General features: G+C 32.3%; 1 long non-coding RNA gene and 1 pseudogene across 1 annotated transcript in view; one reads left to right on the top strand and one right to left on the bottom strand.

Moving 5' to 3' along the window:
• The window catches only part of LOC148935928 (uncharacterized), a 71,957-nt gene that overhangs the window by 5,737 nt on the left and 38,909 nt on the right, over positions 1–27,311 (top strand). The gene's annotated exons all lie outside the window — the stretch shown is intronic.
• On the bottom strand, positions 9,416–12,086 carry LOC148935929 (uncharacterized; annotated as a pseudogene).

Here is a 27,311-nt window from a genome sequence, read left to right as displayed (position 1 = left end):
CATCTCGTCAGCGTCGTTAGCGTTACCTGATATATCACATGAAACGTTTACACGCATTCGTGTACATATTCCGACATTTCCAAGAGCGGAGAAATTCCAAGATATTTCGGTTCACATGTTTAATTTAAAGCGATTGATATCTGAGGATGTAAATCCGCGACTGCCTGCGTGAAATTATTTATCAAGAGATTGTGGTTCGCACCAAATGTGTTTTTTTTTTTACTTCCATAAAGTAATATTAATTATACCTACTTATTATATTTTTCTATTTTCTTGGATATTATATGACAGAACAAATTGCTATAGAACATTGTATTGAATTTTGGAACGAGAAAATGTCTAAAAAAGTAAATAAGGCGTCAGCCTCATGACATAACAACACAAAACCAACATTGCATATGTTCATCGAGATGATCAATCCGCGCCAATACTGCATTTTGCTTTTTAAAAATAAAAAAAACAAGAATAAATGAAAATAGCATGCATGTACGAACATCGAGCAATAACGATTAAAATTTGTTAGCGTTGATTTTTACTCATATGATATTTCGGGAGATCGTATATTTACATGAAAATTAATTACTTTTCCATGAATAACGCGAACGTTTATTGCTTATAAATATTATACGATTGTAACATGGGATGCATTAAAATTAATTGCATAGTAATCGAATCTTGATTACATAGAAATGTCTGACGTTTTAATACAATACACTGGTAGAATAACGCGTTCGTGTTAAATGCGGTTCCAGAAAAAGATTCGTTGAATACATTTCGTAAAATTATCTATCTTAACCGTTGCTATACATTTTACAAATTAATACATTTTGGCAGATACTCGTGCTATTATAATATAATGATTAATAGTACTTACTATATTCGATTTAATTACTTAAGTATCATTCCGTCATAATGTAGCATCTTAAAGTTTGAAATCGATCTTTTAAAAAGTTAGGTAAACTCCTTTTACCCCATCGGTATTAAGTTTGAATAATCGCTTCTTTCCCAGTTAACATAAACTCCTATTTATCTTTTTGGCTTTCATTGTAAGTGGTTCGCGAGTATACGAAAATAGCGGTCTCCTCTTGAATTACCGGCGCGTGGAAGAAATTGGAAATTCCATTATTCTGCCAGAAGCGTTTAGCCGCGCAACAGAAGATAAATGAAATCAAAATATTGGGACAAGTTTGACAAAGAGCGTACAAGTCTTATTTTGTGGTATCTCATTACGGAGATACTTGCGAATGTGTATGCGTAATCACACACATACACACACCGCGCGCGCGCGCGCGCGCACACACACACATACACACACGCGCGCGCGCGCGCGCACACACACACACACACACACACACACACACACACACACACCATATTTAGTTTAGAAAAAAACTTGTTTTTACAAAAGAACAAAAGGAGAAATCGGAGAAAGGAAAATCGATTATTAATTTTTTATACATTTAATTCAATATGTTCACACAATATATATATATATATTTATATATTAAAAAATTTTATAGATTTTTTTATAGAAGAGGATGTGTATATTAAATGTAGGAAAAAAAATCAATTCTTTCACATTATATTTTGAAATGTATACTTTTATCTTCTCTTCTTTCAATTTTGATTTTATTTCAAATCATGATATTATCTTGATATAATATAATAAATATAATAAATATAATTCGATATGTTAGATTTTATTAACACTAATTAAATGGATTGTACATTTATATATATATATATATATATATATATATAACGATTTCTCTGTAGCCTTATTTATTTAAAAGCAATATAAATAACTAGAAACAAATTAATAATTGATTATATTTTTATTATATATTGCATATATTTTATTCTTAATCTGTTGTACAATTTTAATTATTATTAACGTTATATTTAATTATTATTTAACGTTAATTAATAAATGATTGGTAGATTAGTATGTTTGATGAATAGTACAATATGCTATTCCCAATGCATATGCTATGACTCCACTGCGGTGCATTAATAGTAGATAATTATTAATACTGTAATATCAAAGTGTATAATATGTGTGTATAATTGGTATTATTTTGACTTGCAACAATGTGAAATTATCACTTAGCTTTGATAGATAACATAATTTGTAGGTGTTAATTGGATAAATATCATGATCTACGTATTGATATTTCGTGATAATATGATAAAGCACGTAGTCTTTAAATAAAAAAAAAGTTTTTTAGAGATTCTCGCGCGTTTTCTTATAGTTGAATTTTTCATTATTATTTTTAAAATATATCTTCGCGCTCTCTCTTTCAGGACAACTATTCTTGTTAGTCATGTTGTGATAAAAAAATATCTAATCTATTTTCCTTAATACAAAGTGTATTAATAATATAAAAGCAACCCTGTTATTCTAGTTCTAGAAATTTTTATAAAAATTTTTACTTTAAATATTTTTTTACATTAAAAGATGATAAAAGTAGAGCATACATTACATATTAAAAGCAGTTTCGTGATAATATGATAAAGCACGTAGTCTTTAAATAAAAAAAAAGTTTTTTAGAGATTCTCGCGCGTTTTCTTATAGTTGAATTTTTCATTATTATTTTTAAAATATATCTTCGCGCTCTCTCTTTCAGGACAACTATTCTTGTTAGATATGTATACGTAGTGTAGCGCGCATGCCGGTTCCGCGCCTCAATATAATAAAGGGTGTATGATTTCAAAGATGGAACAAAAATAAATGGAAATACAGTACTTGGCAAGAAGGAGCGCGTCGTGGAAAGCCGTTGTAAAGTGATACCGGCCGGTTTAACCCTCTCGCTGTGTCCTCTTCTGTCTGCTTTCTTGCGATCTACTCGGAAGAAGGAAGGAAGGAAGGAGGATCGCATTCGTTATGACGGCGAAGCTATTTGAAACTCGATCCGTGAAAAGGAGGTTTAATATTTTGACAAGGGTCTTCCGGATCTGGACGGCGGGTACTTCCGGAGCGCTACGCAATCCGTATAATCGATCGCGACACTGTTTTCTAAATCGTCGCTTGCTCACCTGCTCGCGATGTCGTGCACTACCTGCGTAACAGCGCTTTTGTTGTCAACGAAACATGAATGTCAGTGAACGTAAAACAAGAATTTCTCGCCCGTTTCTATTCGAAATCGTCGATAGTGCTCGATTGTTCGTTTTACCATTCGATTCTAGCGCACGCTCGGGTTCTATATTCGTAGACTACCCATTGTTTCTTGGCTAAATAAAGCATCGTTAAAACTTTGATAAACATTGAAATCTATGTGTGATTAAAACTGAAAAGAAATTGAATCTTAAACAATGTTACAACACGGACGTATTTTTATCGCGATTAATAGTGTATTTATTATTAATTTCACCGTAATATATCACGTGATTAATATTTTATACTATAATTATTTATATTTAATTTGAAAGATAGAAATATGTGTGTTGTAGTAAAAGTGTTAGAAAAGTAATACTAACTGAAAAGCACGGTTTTTACAAATGGAAGGAAGCATATGGTTATGAGAATTCTGACATTGTGCATTGTGTTCCGAAATAATGGAAACCAACAATTTTCCTCCATTTGCAATTTGAATTTGAATTGGTCGTTTATAGAGCTTTAAAACGATTATCCGATGCTAATTATAAGTGTATGCACTCGGACAACGTGTATGTATACAAGCAAGAACGCGGCGCGCCGCGATCAAAGTTCCGAGAGCTTGCGGGCATAGATCGATAACACTTTCCGGCGGAAACTGAGCTTAAGCGACCCAGCTAACAAGAGGAAATGAGTTACCACGGGCGAATACCCTTAGATCGGGAAAAGGGTTTCTCTCGTTGCGTTCGGGAAAGGTTCGGGAGATGCGCGGTCACAGAAACGACGAGAATTCTCTCCGCGGACGGACGCGAAGGTTAAAGAAGATCGAGGTAGTCAAGGTGTCGGTTCACACATTACGCCATAATCCGGGTATACGGTATACAGCAATACCGACTTGGGGATCTCAGGACGACCAGTGTGGCGAGACCGCATCGCGCCGCAACGAGGCATCCTTAAAGTCCCGACAGCTAGACAGTTTGTGAACCTGAAATCAGCTTTGCCGTTACAATTCCACCCCGCAGTCACAAACTTCCGGCGTTTGCACATAAACAACGTAAGCGAGGAATACCCTGGACCTCTCCTATTAGTAATTCATCTTTCATCTATATGAATTATTTATGAATAACATTTATACAGAAAAAATAAAATAATTTTAATAAGTGAATAGAAAAACTTACATAATAGAATAACAGTATATTTACTGTTTTTTAACATATAAATATTCTTATGAAAAGCATCTTTTTTTAAAATATATAATTAACTAATTTTCATCTTTTTATATAAATTTAAAAATTGAAAAACTTGGTCGAGATCTTTAAAACGATCTTTTAAAAAATTTGGATACGCTTTTTTCAAATGAAAAGTTGATTGGAAATTATTATTATCTGCAATTTATTTTTTATTTTGCTTATTAAAAATGACAATAACTATACTTTTATTGAAATTTTGAAATATAAGATTTACTTGAAATTAATTGAAAAAAAAATAATTATTATTATTATAATAATTTTACACTTAAAATTTAGTTTATAAAAGAGAAATATTTAATACAGAATAATTTCGTTTATTACTACGAGAATTTTATTGATTAGTCAGAACTCCATCAAGAAGTTTAGATTTTTTTTTTCATTTAATCTTGTGTGTCCTATATTGCTTATTACTGATCATTCGACCATTTCACTGATTCTACGTCGTGCACAATTTATCAGAACTCGATGCAACCGCCATGAGACTACTCCCCTTTCTTTCTTAACGAGTATTGCCGACTCAGTGACCATCACCCTCGTTCATCGTAGTTTTCCCTAGCCACCCTCCGGTATCCATATTTTTTCTCAGTCAGAAAAAACGCGATTTCGTAGAGTTGTAGCAGGTTGGTTCTCGCGGGAATGACTATACGACATTCGTGCATTCTGTTTGCTTCAGACAACAAGAATCTCTTGCATCTATTTTTTGTAAAAACAAGAGCTTCTGTACTTCTGGTAATTTCGAAAGACAAACGTAACAACTTTTGCAGTTTAGATTTTTAAAATACGATAAGATTAGGATGAAAAGTTACGCAAATGTATAATTCACATCACATAATTCTACAACACGATAAAAATAATTTTTTTTAATTATTCAAAATATAATTTACGATCTAGACTTATACAGTATTTTCATTTTTTGTTGGTTAGTTGCTTGATTGATTTTAATGCCTTTTCTTACGGTAGTAAAATATGTTTATCTGGAGTTGACGTAATATATGGGGATGATTAATCTTGTTGATAACTTATCATTTTTGTAATGACCTTTTTCGTATATAAATTATGGATTATAACCAATCTGACTACGCAATCGATATACGTTGATTCGTTGACCGACCTATAATTGGTTGGGACATTTATTTCTTATAAATGTTTACGCAATGGTTGCAAGTCCAATAACATATATTCATAAAGTGAATAAGTAAAGTAACCTCAAAAAATACTGGTAAATATTATTTGATGACAGGAAACAATACAAAATGCTATTTGTTTACATAAAGTGTTTTTCGATAAATATTCGTGAAATTTGCAAATGGATGTACATAACGTAAACATCGTATTACCGGCAACATAGAACTACAACGCAAACCCATTTATAGTAGAAAAAAAACACTGCGAGTTGATGTATTTTGCATATCAACCTGACAAGTACAGAATGCCTCGTATGCTAATTTTCATTTCTTCATTAATTAATTCCCGTCAATCATAGATCAGTTCATGTCATAATATCGCTAAGATTGCATATGCTATGATTTTTATTACATTTTCGTAATTACCATGATAATTAGCGGAATATTTTTTATAAATTATTTTTTTAGAAACAAATTTGAATACTACGATTATTAACCCAGTTTATTATATCTTGAAATTTATGATAAAATTTGTCGATCAATCAAAAATTATCCGAGTATAATAAAAATTCTAAGGAACATATATGAATATTTAAATAGATATTATATACTTTTATAATGTTTTTAAGAATATAAAATTTGTAATATTAATTTGTTCATAATTAGACGTTATTTTTGGAGAGGAAAACTTGAAAGATTATTCTCTCAAAGAGCAAAATTCACGAAAGTAAGCTTTGGCCGACCCATTCATCTCTATGAGACAATGACGAACGTCGTGGAGGGGGGGCTAATCGCGGTCAAATAAAGTTTCTTGTGCCCTGAGGGATATCGAACGGAAATTTCAAATAATTGCTCGATGCGAAGGGTTCCCCGGGCTTCCGTCGGGATAATCGTTAAGCCCACCCTTTTACCTCCTAAGCCTTGGCATAATCCAAGAACCGGTGAAGCTCCACGAAGAAGGGGTTGAAAGAAGATGAAAGCGCGTTCCCGGAAAGGAAACGAGAATAACGGACGGAATTGTAGATAGACTCGATGCGGCGAGTGAGACGGAAGTAGAGAAGGATATTGAAAGAGAGAAGAGAGAAGGAGCGAAGACGTGAATGCGTTTAGTCCGGTCACAGTTTTCTTCCCTCGTGCCAATTGAGCTTCAATAATTTGTGGGTCTACGAGACGACAAGTAGAAAGGGAAGGGAAATCGGTGAGAAAGAAAGGACAGGCTCTCTCCTGCGAGCATGGGATACGCGGGGGAGTTGAAAAGTTTACACGCTCTGACGGTGATGTATGGAGATTGCGCGTGCGTGACTCGCTTAGCTCCTACGCTCTGTCATTCGGTCGTTCTTCCTCACGGTGCTGCGGCGGCACGCTGATAACCACCCTCCTATTGTCGAGATACCGGAACGGGCACCGATACCTCTTTTACTCACGCGTACACGCAGCGGCCGTATATCAAAGCCGATAATTGCCGACTTAGATTTTAATCACCCGACACCGCGCGAAATTAACTTGGTTTTATTCAGGTTCCGTCTTACGTAGTTGACGTGATCTTCATAATACCCTATCAGTCTATCTTTAATTATCGAAGTTTCTTTTTTTCATTCTTTTTTTTTACTTTTATTAAATTAATTAATAATAAATTAACAATTTTTTAATTATATAGATGAATTTTGATACGAGATTCACAAGAAATTTTGATAAAATTTAAAAAAATCGACGAAGATGTGAAACGTGAATTTATCGCTAACTTGTGGAAAGTGATGATTTGGGTCGAAGAAAGTTGGACGATAGACTTGTGTGATCTAGACAGACACGTTCCGAAACTAATTTTGGCTAACTCGAGATTTCACTGTCGCAAGATTTATAGAACGATCCGCGAGAAGATTGAGTTTTAGGTGCTCATAAATTATTGAGCTTCGTCGGAAACGTCGTGTGCATTCAGCGTTCTAATTATCACGTTACATGTACCTATCAACTAGCTGTCGGATACACTTTCTGTCTTGATTGAAATTAGTTCATTTAGCACGCGTGCCCGAACAAAATGTTTAAAAAAGTGACATCGAAAAATTTCTATCAATTTATAATAAGAAAGAGATTTTCAATTCTATCACATTCATAAAATTTACTTCAAATAAAGGATTTTATTTTATACAATAATTTTTCATACAGTTATCTATTGATTTATAAATATAACTTTTAGTAACGAGAAATAAGAAGATACACTAATTTTTTTTATTTTGTTACAAAAGTAATTTTTGCCATAACTTATTTGAAAGTATATTTCTTTAAAATTGAAGTTATATTTCTTTTATAGATAAAATTTTGTATTTATATACATGGTATTTCTGAAAAGATGTTTATTAAGAATTTTATAAAATAATAGTAAATAATTCGATAAATCTCTAAGATAAAATATATATATTTCTAAAATATCAAAAACGTTTAATAAATAGATATCATAAAACTTTATATGCATTCTAAACATATAAGTTTTTTATATGGCATATAAATCATATAATCTCTCTTCTTCACTTTTTATGAAAAACTGGACGATTTCTGATACGTTCTGCATAAATTTAAAGCGTGTAAATTAAAATTTTTTCCCGCATATCATTACGATAAAATCGTAAACATTCAATCCATTACACAATTGTATTCATCTTTTAATTAGAGAAACGCGGACATAGTCATTAATATGACAATGGTCGTTCTATACACACTTGTATCCGTATATTTTTCGTATCAAAGAGCAACGAGAATGAAAGACCTTTAGTAATCATGGTGTTTATTCGCGTATTCGTTAGGGAAGAACGAGCTGTCTCTAATTCGAAACTCAAGAGCGAAGGATTAATTGAAGGCAACAATTAATTTACAATGTTGAATTAACTTGCGAGAACTTTGACAAACTGCCAAGAGTGAAAGATGAAGCGAACAGAAGCACTATAAATAAAGACGCAATGAAGTGAAAGAACGAACTCGCAAATGACGTGAAACGTCGAGCGAAAATGGCTGGGGTTGCAATGAGAGTGACGAAAGAAGAGAAAAAGAAATCCTTAAGCTCTTGGGACAAGTCAGAACTATCATATCATCTCGAATTAGTCGCGCCGGATTTACTCTCTGATGGATCAGTTTTTTAATCTTCGCCGGAAACTACAAATTAGTTTGCAAATTATTTTTGGAACAAAGAATGACACATAGGAAAATTATTTGAATAATTATGAGATTAGACATTCCAATTTTTATCGCAACCATTAATTATTCAAGATTTACATAAATATATTCGCAAAGTGTTTCACACACACATACGTATATAAGAATACTAAATGAAATATTTTTGTAAATTATTGATTTATATAAATTCTTATAGCTCTTAAGTTAATATTGTTATAGTGAAAATTGAAAAATCTTTATATTATTTATATACAATAATATTTTTAGCGTAACATATTAAATTATTATTATTTTATTGGATATTATTTTATTAGAATATAGATATTATTTGTATATATATATATATATATATATATATATATATATATATACAGTTAAGTGATTTTGCAGTATAATTGTCAACATTTGCAGTTTGAAAACTGAAATTTTACATTTACATTATATTGATAATTATACTGCAAAATCACTTAACTGTGTTTATACTTTATTGTTGCAATAGAAAACTGTTCTTTTTCTGTTATAATTTGCTTTATATATTTTGTTTTATAAATAAAATAGTTTTTGATAATATTATTAAAGATAATATTATTATCTATGAGACAAAAATTTTACTTGAAAAAATATATTGCTATTATAAATATGCAAATATATAGTTAAGTGATTTTTTTATTTAACTGTTAATATTTCTTAAGATTATTTGTTAAGTTGTATTTTAAATTAGAATTCTTAGCAGTTTAGCATTAATAATTTGTTTTTTCTTTTTTCATATTTTTATAAGCATATGAATAAAAATCATTTTATAATATTTGTAGATTATAGTATCCAATATTTTTCAATGCTTTCAATATAGGAAATATGTCAGTATGATATCGCGATAGTAATAAATCCGTTTATGGATGGTAGAGGAATATGCGTCATTGTTATCAGCCTGTCGATGATACACCTCGTCGCATCGCATATTTTCGCGACCGCTCCTGCTTAATGATCTATTCTAATCCTTAATATTCGCCCGCAATCGGCACCGAGCCATTTACTCTGCTTATAGGACGAAATATATCATCGATGTAACGGCCTACCAGCATCCACAATTATTCTCGATTCAAGTGTTACGTTGATTTCGATTTATTAACAATCACTCCATTTTTAACATATGATGGTATATATAATAATTAATCTTTTTTACATTATTATCATATCTATAATTGGTTATTTGTTATACATTTGAAATATCAATAATTTTATTTACTAGGATTTGAATTATTTTTTTAACGTGCCATTTCATACATGAATATCTTACATATAATAAGAAACAGGGGAAGAAAAGTATAACAATTTTAATTTTATTATATTTTTTTAATACTTATATAACAGTAACTTGATAGTTAAGTTAAAGAAGAAAGCAGATGTCTCCCCGAGACCTTCCATTCGATGCATAGGCGAACTGTTCGATCAGTGTCGCACGATTTCGAACAGACTTCTGTGCCGTGCCTTTTCTACTTTGTCTCCGTCCTACCACTTTCCGCTTCGTTCCTCTGTTATAAAGTGCCGTCTACACCCGCCGACTCTTATCGGCACTTCGCAAGAAATCGATATGAACGCTGCACCGCCCGCGACGTGGTCGGGCTTGCATCCAAGTCCATTTTGGTCAATGTACTTTCGTTGCGCGTGATCCACATTTGCGATACTGTGCAATCCTGTTGCGATCATTAATTCTAAACATTGTGATATAAAATATACTCCCTAAATATCCGAAATATCAAGCGGCATCTCTAGATACATACCATTTGAATTCTCGATACTACACGCTGTTTGCTATGGTACGGAAATGGTATTAGGTCAGCAGTCCAGTCCCATCGCGTTAACCGCAATAGCATAGTCTGTCGGAAATGCAGTTAATATATTAAGGTAATAACGTGGACGAAATGATCTATATTCTAGATATAGATATGCGAATGATTGAGACAATTGATATACTCGCAAATTGTTAATATATTAGAAACGTTAATATAGTAGAAACGTTTGTAACAAGATTTTTTTTACAATTTTTCTTTTACATATATAACTCAATATATATAACTCAAAAGAACGTGATAATTCTTATTTACAATTATTTTATATTTCTATTTCGCTTATATGTCATTATTTATTTTTACTTTTGTCATATCAATGGAAAATTATTAATAAGATTTTAGACTGAATTAATAATAATAATAATTTTAAATGATTTTAAATTATATCTCTTTCTCGTTTAATTTTATTTACTTTTTTAATTTAAAGTCATAATTTTATTTTTAAAGATATTGAGCAAAATATGATTGTTAATTAATAAGGTGCGAAACAATTATTATTGCAAAACTAATTTCACGATTAAGTGGAAACAATTAAGTTACAAGTATATGTAAACGTAGTTTGATGTTGGTTAGTTTAGCCAATACGTATCATCGAGCTTCCGTGTATGTCTGGCTATCACTTTAGCAGTCCGGTTTCATCGTACCGGAGATATGGGCAACGTATTAAGGTAATCACGTGGAGGAAATTGGGACATTCAGATTGAACCGCTTACGAATGATTGAGTCACGCAATATTCATGTCTCAACTGCGTGTAGAGAGCACGATGATTGAACGCTACGACGATGGATTAACGATCTTTCAAGTAAAATATTTGCACGTGTGAGTTTTCGATCTTATTAATCATATATGTATAAAAAGCAACAGTATAACAAAAAGCAAAAGTATAGAAAAAAAGTAATAATTGAGACTCTTACAGTTAAGAACAAAAATATAGAATGATAATTTGATATTAAGTAATTTGATACTGTAATTTGAAAATAACTCGTATTTTAATATTTTTTATTTAAAAATTATACTAAAATTCTACTAAAATTCTGTTTAAATTATAATCGAAATTCCTAGGACAATTATTTACTTTCTCATCATAACAATTATCTATCTCCGTATGTCATATTTTAATCCGATCAGCGTCTATGGATAAACGCGGAATCTTATTATCCGTTTACAGAGAGGAGTAACGTTTTCATATTTTCCGGCTTTATGCAGGATGATACGAGCAAAATGCTTTTGTTGCTGCGAAGTAGGAGCGTTTCCCTGCGTCGGATAAGAGTGACGTAGATAGACGTCGGTAAGAAAAGGAGTCCCTTGCTTGCGCCCACCTTTGACGGGTTGCGTATTACTTATTTATATTCATTCCGTATTACGCAGCTCCAGGACGTGATACATGAGAGAATTTTATATTCTGAAAAACAAATTTTTGGAGAGCATGTTTCCTCGCGGGTGTCGTAGAAAATGCGGGAAATATTTTGCGTCGTAACCGGACTAGAACGTGCCGGATTATTCTTTGATGCCGCGCGAGCTTATACCACCTCGCGGTAGATCGACATATATGATGTCAATATTGTCACCCTTTGATGCGCGAAGTTTGGCGTGGAGCTGCATCCGCGTTGGAACAAACTCGACGTAATAAAGAGTTGCATTTTTTGAAAGTTTGCCAACGCGGAAAACAACAATTTTTTGATTCTTTTTTTTTCCTTTTTAATACAAGATAGGACGAACGGAGGGGTATATCAGAAATTGTCATCGTTTCAAAAGGCGTTTCTGTATCAAAAGACATGCGTACGGTTGAGAAAGAAAAAGAGAAAAACATTCATCTCGTCTACAAATTTACCAGCATCCGATATATACGCAAACCCGTCGCGAATGTAAATGTGCACAATTCGGGAAGTACATGACAGTACGCCAAGTTCTATCTTCACCGGTTTGTCGAAACACAATTAACTTCCTAATTAGCCTTCCCGAGCGTAGTCTAAAGAGGGTTGTAAAGGCGGGACCCTCATTTTCCGAGACAATGAGGTATCTTTGTATAATTTTTACAATGAATTGAGATCGTGTCGTGCCGCCTGGTCAGTATGATTCTGCAATTTGCGTACTCGAATACAAAATGCTTTCATAAAATGGATGCCAAAATCTTTATAAAAAAAGAAAAAATCCTATAAATATATATAACTTTTATAAAAAGATAAAATCATTAATTATACTTGAGTCATCAGTTTCTTTTTTTTTTATGCGAATTATTATAAACAGATTTTAAAATTTATGCGAAATTATTTTTGTGAAATTATTATATTATTTAAAAAAAATATATTATTTACGTAAATATTATATTATATTATTTGATATGTAGAATTTTTTGTGCAATTAAACTTTAAAGATCATATAATTCCTTGTTATATCGTTGTTTATCTCTCAAATAGCTAGAGTTGGTTTTATTTTATTATGTCATTCTTTGATATAGATTTTATTTTTCCATTTCATCCAGTAACATATAAAAATCTAGAAGATGAATTGGACATCTTGGACAGATATAAAAGAAACTAAATGTTTTCATGTCAAAACTGAGCAATAGGCTTCTAAAGATTTCTCTAGAGGAAAGAACATTGTAACATTTCGCTTATAAGAAATACTTACAATACAGATATTAATGTAAATATAAAAATTTATGGAAATCATATGGAATGGAAATCAGTTGTTAAAACTTAAAATTCAAGTTAAGTTTATTGTTAAATATTTTTAGTTATTTCCGAAGAAAAATGATTATAATAATTTGTATAAAAATAATCATTTCTTTCTCTCAAATATAATCGTTCTCAAGCTATGAAAATCGTTAAACTTTTTTAATTAAAAAGCAATTGAAAAGTTTGACTTCCTTTGTACAAGAGTCTTTTAGAGTTATGATGTAATTTAATGTATACCTCTCTTTTTTAATAAATATTATATATTGATATTATATGCAAATATTACATATTAAATATTATATATTGAATCAATAACTTTTGCGCGGTTGCATTGACGTATCTCTTGTATTTCATTCAGAATCAGTCCTACATGGAGCTATTTGCACACGAGTACACATTTAACACACACACACACACACACACACACACACACACACACACACACACACACACACACACACACACACCGGGCGCGTTTAAAATACTACCTACACATTTAAAGCGCACGGATCCGTGCACGTAACTTTTCTATTATTCTCCGCGGACGGCTTTCCCGGCTGTCTCGGTTACATCTCTTTCGCGATGCGTTGTGAGTTTTTAAACGGACCGCTCGCAATAAACCGACAATAATATCGCCGCTTCTTCACCGATCCCCGCTTTTCCGACATCGATAACGCCCGCGTGCCCGCGTACGGCAATCTTCCCAACGTGAAGCAGATGCAGAAGCGGAAAATTTTCTCTCCTTCTCTCTCTCTCTCTCTCTCTCTCTCTCTCTCTCTCTCTCGACGATTTGCTCTCGTGGAATTTTAGACTTATAATTTATGACCGTGCGAACTCCGCGCCGACTGCGTTACGTCGCGGCGTGCATAATGCACGCGTGAACGACGCCCCTGTATAATATCCGTACAGACATATTCCTTGAATACATAGGTATGCAACCTGATACATACATGTGTTACTTCAAAATCAGAATGTTTTAGAATTAGAGAGTAACTTGTTACACAAGTGTGCACTGAAATATTATATATAACGGAAGGCATGCACTAATACCGCGGAATTATAATGTATGCATTTACAAAATCTATGAAAGTGGAAATAAAACAAGCTAAATTTTTTTTTACGAAGAATATACGGTGAGTTGAGTAAAGTTAAAACTAACAATAATGAGAATAAAACAATGAGAAGAATCAAATAGAATGGAACAATTAATATTACAAAGGATGCTAACAATTTTTATTTATTGTACTTAAAATATTATTTTATTTAGATACTATTTTATAATATTCTTTTAATTGATATTACTAAAAAATCACTGAAGATCTATGTTATTTATCGAATAGTTAGTGAACTATGTTCCGCGATGCAGAATTTCCAGGCGCGACACGTGACAGAGAAACGTAATTTCGTTATTCACTGTTGCAAGTTGCCGAACGTTGTATAAACTTAATGCGAGAATTTATACGCCGCATTGATGCGTAGATATTCTTCCGGAAATAACGTGGCGATACTTCGTTCCTGTAGCCCGGTATCGGCTGCGAACCTCTCCCGGAGCAAACCAAGCGCACACCAAGTTCGCTCTGAATATAAAATGTATTCGTAAAGAATCTCACGTCTCGGCAGAGGCAGACACTTTGCACGTAGCTACGCAATACTTTCCGAGGCGCATCTCGCGGTATACTTTATGGCGGTCGACTGTGCAAGGGGCCGGGTATCAATTCGCGAGAAAAATTAATGTCCCCCCATCGGCGAGACTCGGATCGCTACACCTTGCAACGAAATATTGGCAGGCATATGCTCGGTGGAAGAAATACCTTTCTAATAAGAAATATCACCGACGTGCATGGTTATACATATCAACTATATTTGTTAGACATGTAGAGAGATATGACGTATAAAATAAAAAATATTGATATTTTATTTGTCTTATTATTGTGATTTTTAAGCTCTTACATTGTATGCTTTAAAGATAAAATCTTGGAAGGTATTTTGAAGAAAAAATGTATTTCTATTTTAACAAACTGATATTTCTAATATTTAATTTATGATTTGGTTTCTAAAAAAGTAGATAGTAATGGTTTATTGAAAAGTTGATTTAAAAGAGAATGGTAAATTAGGTTATAAATTCTTAGGATTTTAAGAATTCTATCTAAATAAATGATCTCTATGCATAATACATTAATATACCGTAAGTGGAATTCAGTTTCAAACCAACTGCGATAGAAACAGGTAACAATACAGCACAGAAATATGATTACTGCTCACAAAGTAGAATATTTAGGTGACATTCATGATTATCTTAGCATGTGCTACAACGTAATGACTACGGAAGTACCATCTTCTAGCGTATGATGTGAAAACTGGGGAGCGAATGCTTGCAAGATGCATTAAGTGTGGCAATATGATGCGGGGCACACGTTTTTTATCCATCCTTTTTTATTATATTGTCGCACAAGAATCATGCTTATGGCATAAGATGTAGACAGTTTGTTACGTGAAGTTTCTTTCGAATGCCGAGAGGTGTGCATGAATTCTGTATGAAGAGGCCCTGGCGTGGTGTGCGGTTTTGCGACGGAATGGTATGTCTGCTTCACCAAGCTGTATGTTCAACGGTAAATTTGCATCGGTCATTTCTCGCGATGCGTCTCTTTCGATGCTTAACTCTCAAGAGTCTGGTCAACGCAACGTGTTCATGCACGCATGTATTAATTAAACGCTATTGAGCACTATTCAATAAATTTATATTAACAATTACAAATTACAACGTTAAAAATAATATAAAATTAAATTAATTTTTAATATATGCCCTTTAATAATAGAATTAAGTTATTTATCATTTCTTGCTAACGTAATTTTATACTAGCGATGCCATGTTTACCTTTTCTTAAAAATACAATACGTACAATATTAAATATACTTTAATTGAAAATGGTATAAAAGTTGATTGAAAATTATGATTTATTTGCGATTATTATTGATATAAATTTGACGTTCATTCAAACTTATCAAAATACATGTCTTTCAATATTTTCAATACTTTCAATATTGCGACGCAAAGTCGATATTACCGGGTTTTCTTCGCGATTATCATGCATGTCGCGTTGTGGCGCATTACATTTTCATACTTTATGACAACTAGAATATTCTTATATAAAATATATTCATTTTGACTCTCTCTTTGACAGTTCTTGTTTCTATTCTATCTAAATCTGTATTGTAAGATACAATATAGATCCAACAAATATGATCCGAAAATAATATATTACCCAATTATAATAATATAACAATTATCAAATTATAATTAATGAACAACATTATTCGTGTAATTGATGTAATTAAATTCTTTTTGCTATAAATGTCTATTATAAATTTATATTTAATATAAATGTTTAACATCACATGAAACAACACGCCATATAAAATATATATAAAAAAGTGAAGAGAATATATAAATTAAAAATTTAAGAGAAATCGCAAAATAAATTTTGTTTGTGATACGATTCGATGTTTTTACAACAGCTCAGCAAATTTTGCGACTTAAGCTGTTCGACAATATCCCTGCTTAGAAACTTAAGCCGTTCTCGGGAGCTTAGCTCGGCACTTTTCTATAGCTAGTACAACTAGCGAGGGTCAACATGGGCGAGAAGTTGGCGACCGGAAGGAGAAGAATGGTAAGAGGTAACAGCAAGCTCGTATAACGGAAATTGCCATTAAGGTCACGGTTCCACTGGTGCTAGTTGCGGCTAATCAATTCTGCAGCCATTCGCCGATAGTTTTAGGGTAGTAGAATATATACGAGTGACATTTACAACTGAAGTGGCTTCCGACACAGTTGCATTCGTGTCACAGTTATTATGAGAAATGTCGCGGTTTGAAGCTCAACAGCAATTCTCGATACATCCGCGTTCGTGCATTTGCTATTTCGAGCGATATCTCGAAATCTATTCAAGTTCGCTCAGAATAGAATCACATGTTAATTTGTTTAACTATCATCTTGTTTACACTATCATCATTGATACATACATACATACACATGAAATTTTAATTGAATGGAACATCATTTTTAGAATTACGCAATTACAAGTTGAATCATTAATCTTTTCATTAATGATATAGAATACGACGATATAAAGAATAAAACATATAAAAATTATGTATTAATGATCCATTTTAAATTTTCCTTATTTGGCATTGTAATTAAATCGAAAATAATCTTTAAATCATTTATTTTGAAAGTGATATAAATAATTCAGTCTCAGAATATTTATTTATAAAATTTATACATTTACTCATTACGTACTTATCACATTGAAATTTAAGCCATTTTAATATTCTGGAATTGCTCTTTTTTTTAAATAAATGACTTATTTGTCAATTTATATTTTCACATTTTATTGCAAAATCAATACTCAAGGGATATATTGGATTAGTTGTCGTGTATGAGATTCAACGCATGGCATATTTTGCTTTTGTCAAACATAAAATGCAATTGGCCGAAACTATTGGCGCAAATAGAGGTCAAATCGATAATATCTGTGCGCATACATTCTTGACAATCATCGGGTCAACGATCGCTTATTCGATTTATGTTACTACGTGAAACCAATGTGACATAAGTACAGCTAGATGTTTTGCAACATACTGTACTTTGAAATGCGAGTTAAGTGATGCTCGAAATTCGCACTTTAATTTATTTGTATGTACATACATATGTTCATATATATCTTGACAAACATAAATCTCACGATAGAATGGAATTAGCAAGTTAGGTAACATATAAGATAGTGTCTTGTTAATAAATTATAATCTGTGTGTGCCAAATCCATTTTTTACTTATTTAACTTTTGAATATCATTTACGTTTTGATGAATAATTCTTCATTCTTTTTACTTTAGAATATTTCGAATGCTGCAACTCGAATGAAATTTCATTAAATCAGAACGCAATGGTAATGTACCAGAATGATACCAGAATGAATTACTAGAGCTACGCTCTCATCGAAAGTCGCCGAGTAAAAAGCGAGTGGTCTCACAAAGACGACAATTTAACGAACAGTAATACGGCTTTCTTGAAAAAGATATTTCTACGAGCTTTTTCACTATTGGCTACGGCAATATGCGTATTCCAACACGTCGTCATACCCGCCGTCCGTAACGTTAATCCGCGTTGCGATTGCATAAAAGTACGATGCGAAAATGTCGTCGTTTCTCATCTCCTCGCGTAACCCGTCTGCGGCGTTAGAGAATCATCCCGACGCATCCTACCAATCGGGAAATAACGCGGCATCAATGCATCGTACATCATGCATAACCTTGCACCTTGAATTTACAGTAACCACGCGCGGCGGTAGGCTCGCCTAAGCATGCATTAAACTTGTATTATGAGCCCGCGAGTACACTTTGACATGTCTTGAGACCTGTATGTTTGACGGGCTATGCATATCCTTTCGGGACGCGTATACGCGCACGTATGATGCCTGTGAAAATCTCTCGTGATGTATTCTCCTGCGAGAGAAGAGAGATGCGCTTAGAGAAAATTTTATATCGAGACTTAATTACCTTGCCAACGTCCGTTGGCAAGTGTCACTTTTTATTTTAGCGTAACATTCTTGAAAACGGAATTTTATTTGATATAATTTTATATGGAAATGTATTATTTTATATTTGTTTATTAAAATGCCTTTTGACTGTAAATATTGCTTGCAAATATAGTAATGGTCCCTCTTTATTTTTCATATTAATTATCAAATTATCGAAAATTAAAAATTTTTGGAAAATTTTAGCTTTTAGTGTGCAAAATACGCGCATATAAATAAATAACGTGTATAGGTGTTTCACATACAGACACACAGTGTAAGTGGATGGACGGCTGTTGATAGAGATTTAACTGTGTTGCCATTCTTATATTTGTGTTGAGCATTGGTGCGCTGTGCCAGCGGTGCAGTCAACGAACGCATTTACGTTACCAGGCATCAATCAGAGATATACGCGAAGGTAGGCGATCGTCGACGTTCTGATCGAAACCTGTTCCATTCGTAAGTTGCACGGTACCGTACGACCTGATGTTTCAAAAATGTTGTTAAACTCGAAATTTTATTTTATCAAACGGATTATTCAAGATACGCGCGTGTATGACAAATCAAGTAACAAATACATAATTTATTTGTATGATACAGAATACATAAGTCTCGCAGTCGTGTTTTAGAAATAAAAAAAACATGGTTTCATGGTTTTAATTTTAAATGAAATGGATGTAAGAATAATATAACACTTTGTAATTTCTAATCTTTGGAGAATCAATAAAAATACAATATACATATATTACACATAGGTTTACTATTTCGTATAGGCACGATACACGAATAAGCTATCACGTACACGTAAACGCGAAAAAAATTGCAAAAACGCCAATTTGGAAAGAATTCCAGGGCAAAAGTAAATTTGCGTGTTTTCACAATTCGGTGAAGCGATTATTTCCATTTATATGCGGTCAGTCTGCATATGCTGGCCTTTTTTTCACTCTACATGCGACCGCGGGCGAAACCCGTTTTTGTCACGGTTCCTCTGCATTATGCGCAAGTGCAGATACAATGACGGACGAAACGAGTTGTTCGGATAATTGTTGGTTGGATCTCGGGTTGAATGACTTCTCCCACAAAGGAGAACGTCGTTCAGCGTATTCGGCAGACTGAATAAGTAAAGATCGTACGTGACTCCAGTACAGAAAGTTATAAAAAATCCCTCCAATCTGTATAATCTTTCATGGACATTTCTCGTACATTTTTCGGACATTTTTCAGACAACGTTGGAAATTTTCAAGATATTTTTCAGAATTTATTTTTTGTGAATTCTTGATATAATTTAATATTAATTATTTTTATATATTCCGTTACTTTTCTAGATATATTTTTGTTTCACAAAATAATTTATTTCCTCGTTTAAGAAAAGATTATTCACTTCATGGACTTGAAATAATTAATCAAGAAAACTATTAGATTCAATATGCATACATAAATTTATATTTTGATTAAATGTAACGAATATCTAACTATTAATGATTTTACTTCAGTCATCATTGCTATAAATATAAGATACTCAATATGTTTTCTTGAAATTTAATTATCATGATAGTTAAAGCGAAAAACTAAAAGTCTCTAATATTATTTCCGATCACATTCTCTCTATAAATAAATCGATATCACATTTTCAAGAATCCATAACGAAAAGGAAGCTGTGATAGCTCTGGTATATATGTTCTTTACAAATCAGTCTCAAATTGCCATATTGAGCAATTGAAAAGCTTGGCGCGTCGCGAAGGTTCATTTCCGTCGAAGTTCTCATCAGCGATTATGAGCTGTGAACTCTCAAGCCGTTCGACACGAACGTTTGCGATCGTCTGCCGTTGACCTCTGTAATTGCAATCGTGGATTTTATGTGCAGATGCAGGTCCGTGCTCTGCCTGCGCATCCGAGGACGTTTAATATTCCCGGCGGATAATTTTGCGACGAAGGAAAAACCGCGACGCGTTGTGGGAAAAAGCGTGCGCAAATTCTTTTGCAGAAACGCGGCAAGAAAAATAAAGCTCAACTATTCCAGGCGCACCATCGAACCATCGGCATGCGATATATAAATGTAAATGAGTGGTGTTTTCGTGGTATGTGCAATTAAGAGATTATGAAATTCTTCCCTGTTGGAGAACATCCTTCGTTCGCCGTACTGTCTCCTCCCACCCTCTTATCATCTTCTTCTTACTCCAAGTTTTCCAGTTTATAATTTATAGCCTACAAGCAGATGGCGAAATTATATAATTATCTCGACGGTGTTTAATTTTGAGAATATTTGCAGTAGATAGAAACTGTCAATTATCAAGTGCCTAAAATATCGAAATTTGACAAAAGTATAAGCACTTTGTCCTTTTTTGTGTTTTATTTTCTATAAGATTCTTGTTTCCTGTTAAGGAAAAACCTTCGAATTTTAAATAAATAATAATGAATAAATTATATTCTAACAAAATTGATATTACAGTTTATTAATTGCTGTTAATTACTTTTTTGGGGAAATTTTTACTATTGTTTTGTTTGTATTATTTCTGATGATGATATTATTTTATGAGAAAATGCCAAACTGATGAATATGTCTGAAACAGCGTAAAATTTGTTTCACCGTAACATTCACATATTTCTATCGATTATATGTTTTGACCTGTCTTCTCTCCCTCTCTTCCCTAGAAGATAAAAATATAAACAGTGGTAGAAGTACCTAGCGTACCGGAAAAATCTGATGGCAAGAGAGCGTGAAAAATGAAAAATAAATAACATCTTTTCACAAGGGTATTGTTAGAGGTTGAGGCGCCGCTTCAAAAGGGTTTGGCAGATACCAATCGATACACCACGAAATATAATCCATACACCTTGAAACATTCGATTCATATTGCGCAATTAATATTTGTTTATGTAAAATAAATAATAGTATCGATAAAAATTAATTTAATATATCAGAATAATATATATGTTTCAATATATTAAAATAAAATTTTATATTCAATATGTTTAACATTTTTTTTTGCAGACCAATAAAACGATGTAAAATTTAATCGGTATCTTCGATCGCACGGCTTTAAGTGCTTCTTAAGCGCATTCTGTAGGAAATGAAGTGACAATGGTCTGAGCGTGTCATGCATTTTTACAAAATCCATCTCCGTTATTTCTCGTAGCGGAATATTCCCTCCTCCCCCTTGAAATGTAATAGCAAGCTCGAAGCGCAAGGAGAGAGAGAGAAAGAGAAGCAAGAGAGATGAGAGAGGCGACATCAAAAATACGGGGAAAATCGAATGTGCAAGCCATTCTTTTTATAAAGCCGCGCCGGCATGCGCGCGCGCGCGTGGTATGCCTCGAGACAATGCTCGGAATAAATCCGATCGGGATCGATTTGGTGATAGAAGGTCTGCTATTATACGCATGTAGCTCGGAGCTATCTCCGACAGATGGATGCGCCACTGCAGCTACAAGACTATCGATTACCGATCACGAGCGCAAACGGGCGCGTGCGACCGACGATCTTATTTGACCCGCGTTGCATTTCGAATCGGCCAAAAAGGCCAGCGTGCGAATCTCGTATTCAACAGTATCGGCAGCGTCGCTTTAAGCTATCCGCTGTCATTGGATCACTCGCGGATAGTTAACGTGTTGATATTTAGTATCGCGCGAATATGGCGATCATTAAATATATGGGAATTTCGGGAGATCTGCTATGTTGAAACACGATATTTACACGAACTCTAATTACAAGAAGATTATTTTACTATATTTTTTTATATCTCGTGGTATACCGCATAATAGAGAGATAAATTTAAGTGTGGAAAAAAATATCGTTATAATTTAAATAATTTTATATTTATTAACGTTATTACTTTTTTACAAAATTGTGTTTTATTTAAAGTATACGTATATAAATTTAGATATTTGTTTTATTGTTAATGTTTTATTTTTATAAAATGTTTTATTTTTTAACAAATATGAAAGTATTTGGTATAAAAATCTCTACATATAAACTTTTTTATTTGCTAAATATTTTTTATATCAGAAAATGTAATTTAGACATCTAGATTTACCAATATACATGTATTTCAAGTGAAATGCTTTTATATTAAAAAAAGTTAAGTTAATAAAAGCTTGTATTAAATATTTTTACATGTTTATTTTTATAAATTTCTCGAAAAATATTAATTACTTATTTTACAACATAATATTGCTTAGCAGAGATTTTTGAATAACATATTTTGGGTATGATAAAGTTCATACGTATCAATTTACGTACGCAAAAAATAATAACTAATACATGATAATCCCTTGATGAAAATTGCCGTGACATTTTTGCGTTTTATTTATCATGTGGAATGTGATATTTTAATGTATTTATTCCGTTAAAAATATTGTCAGATTTATATGGAAAAATATAATAAATGCCAAGCATATCACTTTTGTAGGCATTTATCATTTTTTAAATTTGTTCTGTTTCAGAATTTTCGCAGAGAAACATTAAAAAGTCGCTGTAGTTAATGATATCTCTACGTTAATGATATCTCTGATATTGCTACGTATACTTGGATCAATTGTAATTCATATCTTTCGTGTTAGTCTAATGACATAAACAAAACGAGCAAGTTTTTTTGGAAAATCTATTCTTTATTCTTGTTATTTTTCTTTAAATTTCTTTAAATTTATTCTTGTTATTTTTGTTTATTTTTCTAAAATAGTTTTTCATTTAACGTTGTCGTAAAAGCTAGTTCGAATTCTCCGCATTTCTCACTGGTTACATGAATGCGTTAGTTGCGCAACTGAGTATCAGTAACAACGGATCAATTATCTGGTAAATTCTACAATGCGTCTATTAATAATCTATTAATATCTGTTACCTATTAATAATCAGTAATAATGACTGTTACATAATACTTGTGTTACATTCGATATAAACATTTGCATTTAATAGAAATAACATATAATAGATACATGGCGTGGCAGTTATAATTGATTCACGAACGAATACAACTCGGAAACATGAAGTCGGGTCGGTAATGTAACAAAAATGATTAAGATATTTCTTGCTTTTCGCGTTTGTTTATAATAAATTATTGGTGGTGTTGGAACGTTCAGCATGAATTTAATCATCATTAAATATTATGAATAAAAAGTATAAAAAAACCAATCGATAAAATTAACATTCACTACTAATGTAATGTAATGTTCACTGTTTTATCATATAAATTGAGATCTTAAGTTAATGAGAATATAAATATTGCATAAAGATAAAGATAAATGTTGAGAAATAGTGAGAAAAATATTAAATAACAGGCACATTGCGCGTGTCAGCTATTGCGATATAATTTATCGCATGATATAAAAAGTTCGTTAAGTGAACTTCGTGCGATCGTACTATCACTAATATGATGTATTTCTATAAATTTATTATATACATAAGTTAAATGAATATGTGGCATATGTAATAGCAGTATTTGCATATGTAGTAATTGAAGTGTATATAGTATTGTAATTAGCGATCATAATTGCGATCATATGCTTCATTAGCATAGCTGATTACTGTTATTGTTATTCTATAAACTACATTTCTAAGATTATGAGTTTGAACGATACGAGGTATATATAGTAATTATCAATAATTGTGATTACTTTTTTCATTAGACGTGGTTATTATTATTATATAAGTTAGAAAAATTATTGTAATTACAATTCTATTTATTACTATTTGTAAGATTATGTGTATCAGTTTATCGAAATATAGGGTGATAATTGACAGCGATTATTTTTTTATCAGCCGTAATTATTGTTCTATAATTCTATAGAATCGGAACGTAAAGTTTTAATGTTACAATTGCTATAAGTATAAGATTCATTATTTGTCTTTAAATCGTTTAAATTTCAAATTACTTAGAATAAATATTGCGTAACTACGATGAGCTAACATAGAAAGTAAACATTGAAAATAAAAGAAGTAATAATTAATCTTGATAACGCATGCTTGCATCATTATTGATATCTATTTCCATTAATTTCGTATTATTCATATATTTATATATCAATATATTATTTATATATATTTTTTATTTATATATAATTTATATATTTATATATAATTTTATTATTTTAGTTTTTATTTTTACAAATAAAAACAAATTGCAATTATTATATTTTATATATTTTATAAACGAGTATATAAATAAAATAATTTAATACTTTTACTGAAAAAAAGTTTTTTTGACCTTATCTTAAATACACTTCTCTGAAATACACTGTTTAGAAAACACTAACACTAAATGTAATCAATAAAATCATAAACCATATTATAAAATAATTAAATATCAAAATTTAGATAAATTTTTCCTTAACTAACATATTATATGAAGACTTAATCGCGTTCGAAGAGCGATGAGTAGAATATTTATTAAAGAACACACAAAAGCTGAGAGCGATATTACATATCGTCATTTTTCTCCTGAAGTTTTCACCCAGTAACCTCTATACAACGAATTGTGTACACGGCCTGTCATTACAGATTACAGAGTAGCCGCGAGAAAGAATCGCGCGCGGACACACGGACGGCAATTAAAGGCGTAAAAGCATTCTACCAGATAGCGCGTCACGCACACATGCTAATTACGCTAATGAATATTTATTCAATCGCTGCGTGTAACCTCAGCCAGGCCGCGTCACAAAGAGCCGCGGTCGTATAACGTCCGACACGGATATAACATATGCCGTGTATGCCCGCACACGTCCCAGGCATATGCCGTGTATGTTGTGTAGCTCAATCCTCGCGTTTGTGGCATAATACCGCGTCGGGACCTTCCCCGATGCCGTTCGCCAAGTTCGTCGTCACGCGTGTCTAATTGCGACATTCAGCATCAAAAACCGTATTACCGTGGATATTTCCCTTGGAGAGTTACGCGTAAATATCCCTGATTACGGTTAGCGGGATCCTACCGGTGACAAGTGAACAGTTTACGTCGCGTCGGCGCATCTGGCGTTGCAGGTAGCGAAATGTCGTAAAATATCAAATCTGCTTTCGCCGCGACGCGAGAGCATTTTCAAATGTATATTCACGTAGAAATAATTTTTAGAATCAAATAACTATTTTTATTTATATTTCCTCGCTTTTGTATCATAATTTACGATTTGTGTGATAATCAAATACAGAAAAATCTGAAAATATATACGCTATTTTTACATGTAAGCGTATATGTTTGCATTAATATATCTTGAAGATGTAGTAAGTTTCTGAAAGACAAATATATTGTAAGATAAACGGAGTTTTTAACTAAAACCATGTTCCCATGTGTGTAGCGTAGTAGAAAAAGAGATTTATAATTTTACACCGAGTAAATATGATCTCGCGAAACATATGCACTAGTAGGAATGGATAGGAAAAAAAAAACTTTCTGAACATAAAAGCGTGAGAAATGGTTTAGGATGTTCGCTCCCCGAGAAATTGTATATCTTGATATAATATGGCCACTGCTTCGCGCAGAAACCTGGACGTAGCCAAACGTTAGGACATTATAAAGGTCTCGACATCATAAAATGCCCGTAGCGCCAACTGCCGCTTGATAAAACAAAGTATAACTCGTGAAAACTTTACTGGATGGATGGGCATACTCGCAAGAGAGCCACCAAGTTTACGAGAACAGAAATGTTCATATACACAATGCTTTGTATAACATTTTCATATGTTCTCTCTCGCGATATTAGAATAATAATACTGCGCGTAAATAATAACAAATTAAATAATGATATATGAATTTTGATGAAACATTAATTTATATCAAATTAGAACCTAATATTAAATGTTATTGATTTTTAAGCTTTCTTTTATGTTGCTAATTATAAATTTAATATCATACATTTAACATCGCTAATTATAAATTTAGAATCGCAAAGTTAAAAACAAAAAGTTCAATAGGATTAATTATTCAACGGTATCATTTATAAAGAAAATAGTTTTAAAAATATCTCTTATCTTCGATTATAATATTGTGATTAATATTTTTTATTTTACTTATGTAGTAAACATTTTTATGTATAATTTATGTTCTGAATGCGTAACACAAATAACAAATAAAATATCATTTATATATTTTATAAATACCACACACATACATACACATATAACGTTAAAATTATAATCTGATTGACTTTGAGATCACGAATCTGCGCTTATTTGCTTATTCGAATTCTGCACATGTCGCACATGCGAAAAAGTTTCGTCGCTCGTAGTCAATTTACCTCTGCATATCCGTTACTCATGGGAATTTTAATTCCTGAAAATTACGGCGTCCTGTGTGCAAGGCTGCATTAAAAGATAATGGGTGAACGCGCTATAGTCGAGTAATTTTCGTAAATACCTTCTCTACGTCGTAAAACGCCCGGGGAGTATGCCGTGCGTCGAAACAAAATGTAAATCCGGGAAAATTGAATAGACGAATAGTCGAACTACACATAGTTTCGCAGATTAGCTTGCGAAAATTTTCGCTCAGTAACTATTCGCGATTATTATTGTCGCCATTATTAGTCGCTCGGGAGTTACTAATTATCGGCATTGTGATAAAAAGATTCTTTAATATTATTTTATAATATTAAAAA

This window comes from Pogonomyrmex barbatus, unplaced genomic scaffold (assembly GCF_055798465.1).
Source record: "Pogonomyrmex barbatus isolate J1 unplaced genomic scaffold, ASM5579846v1 scaffold3, whole genome shotgun sequence".
In the NCBI taxonomy this organism is placed as follows: domain Eukaryota; kingdom Metazoa; phylum Arthropoda; class Insecta; order Hymenoptera; family Formicidae; genus Pogonomyrmex; species Pogonomyrmex barbatus.
Note: the sequence above shows the minus strand (reverse complement) of the source record. Positions and strands in the feature narration are given on the sequence as shown.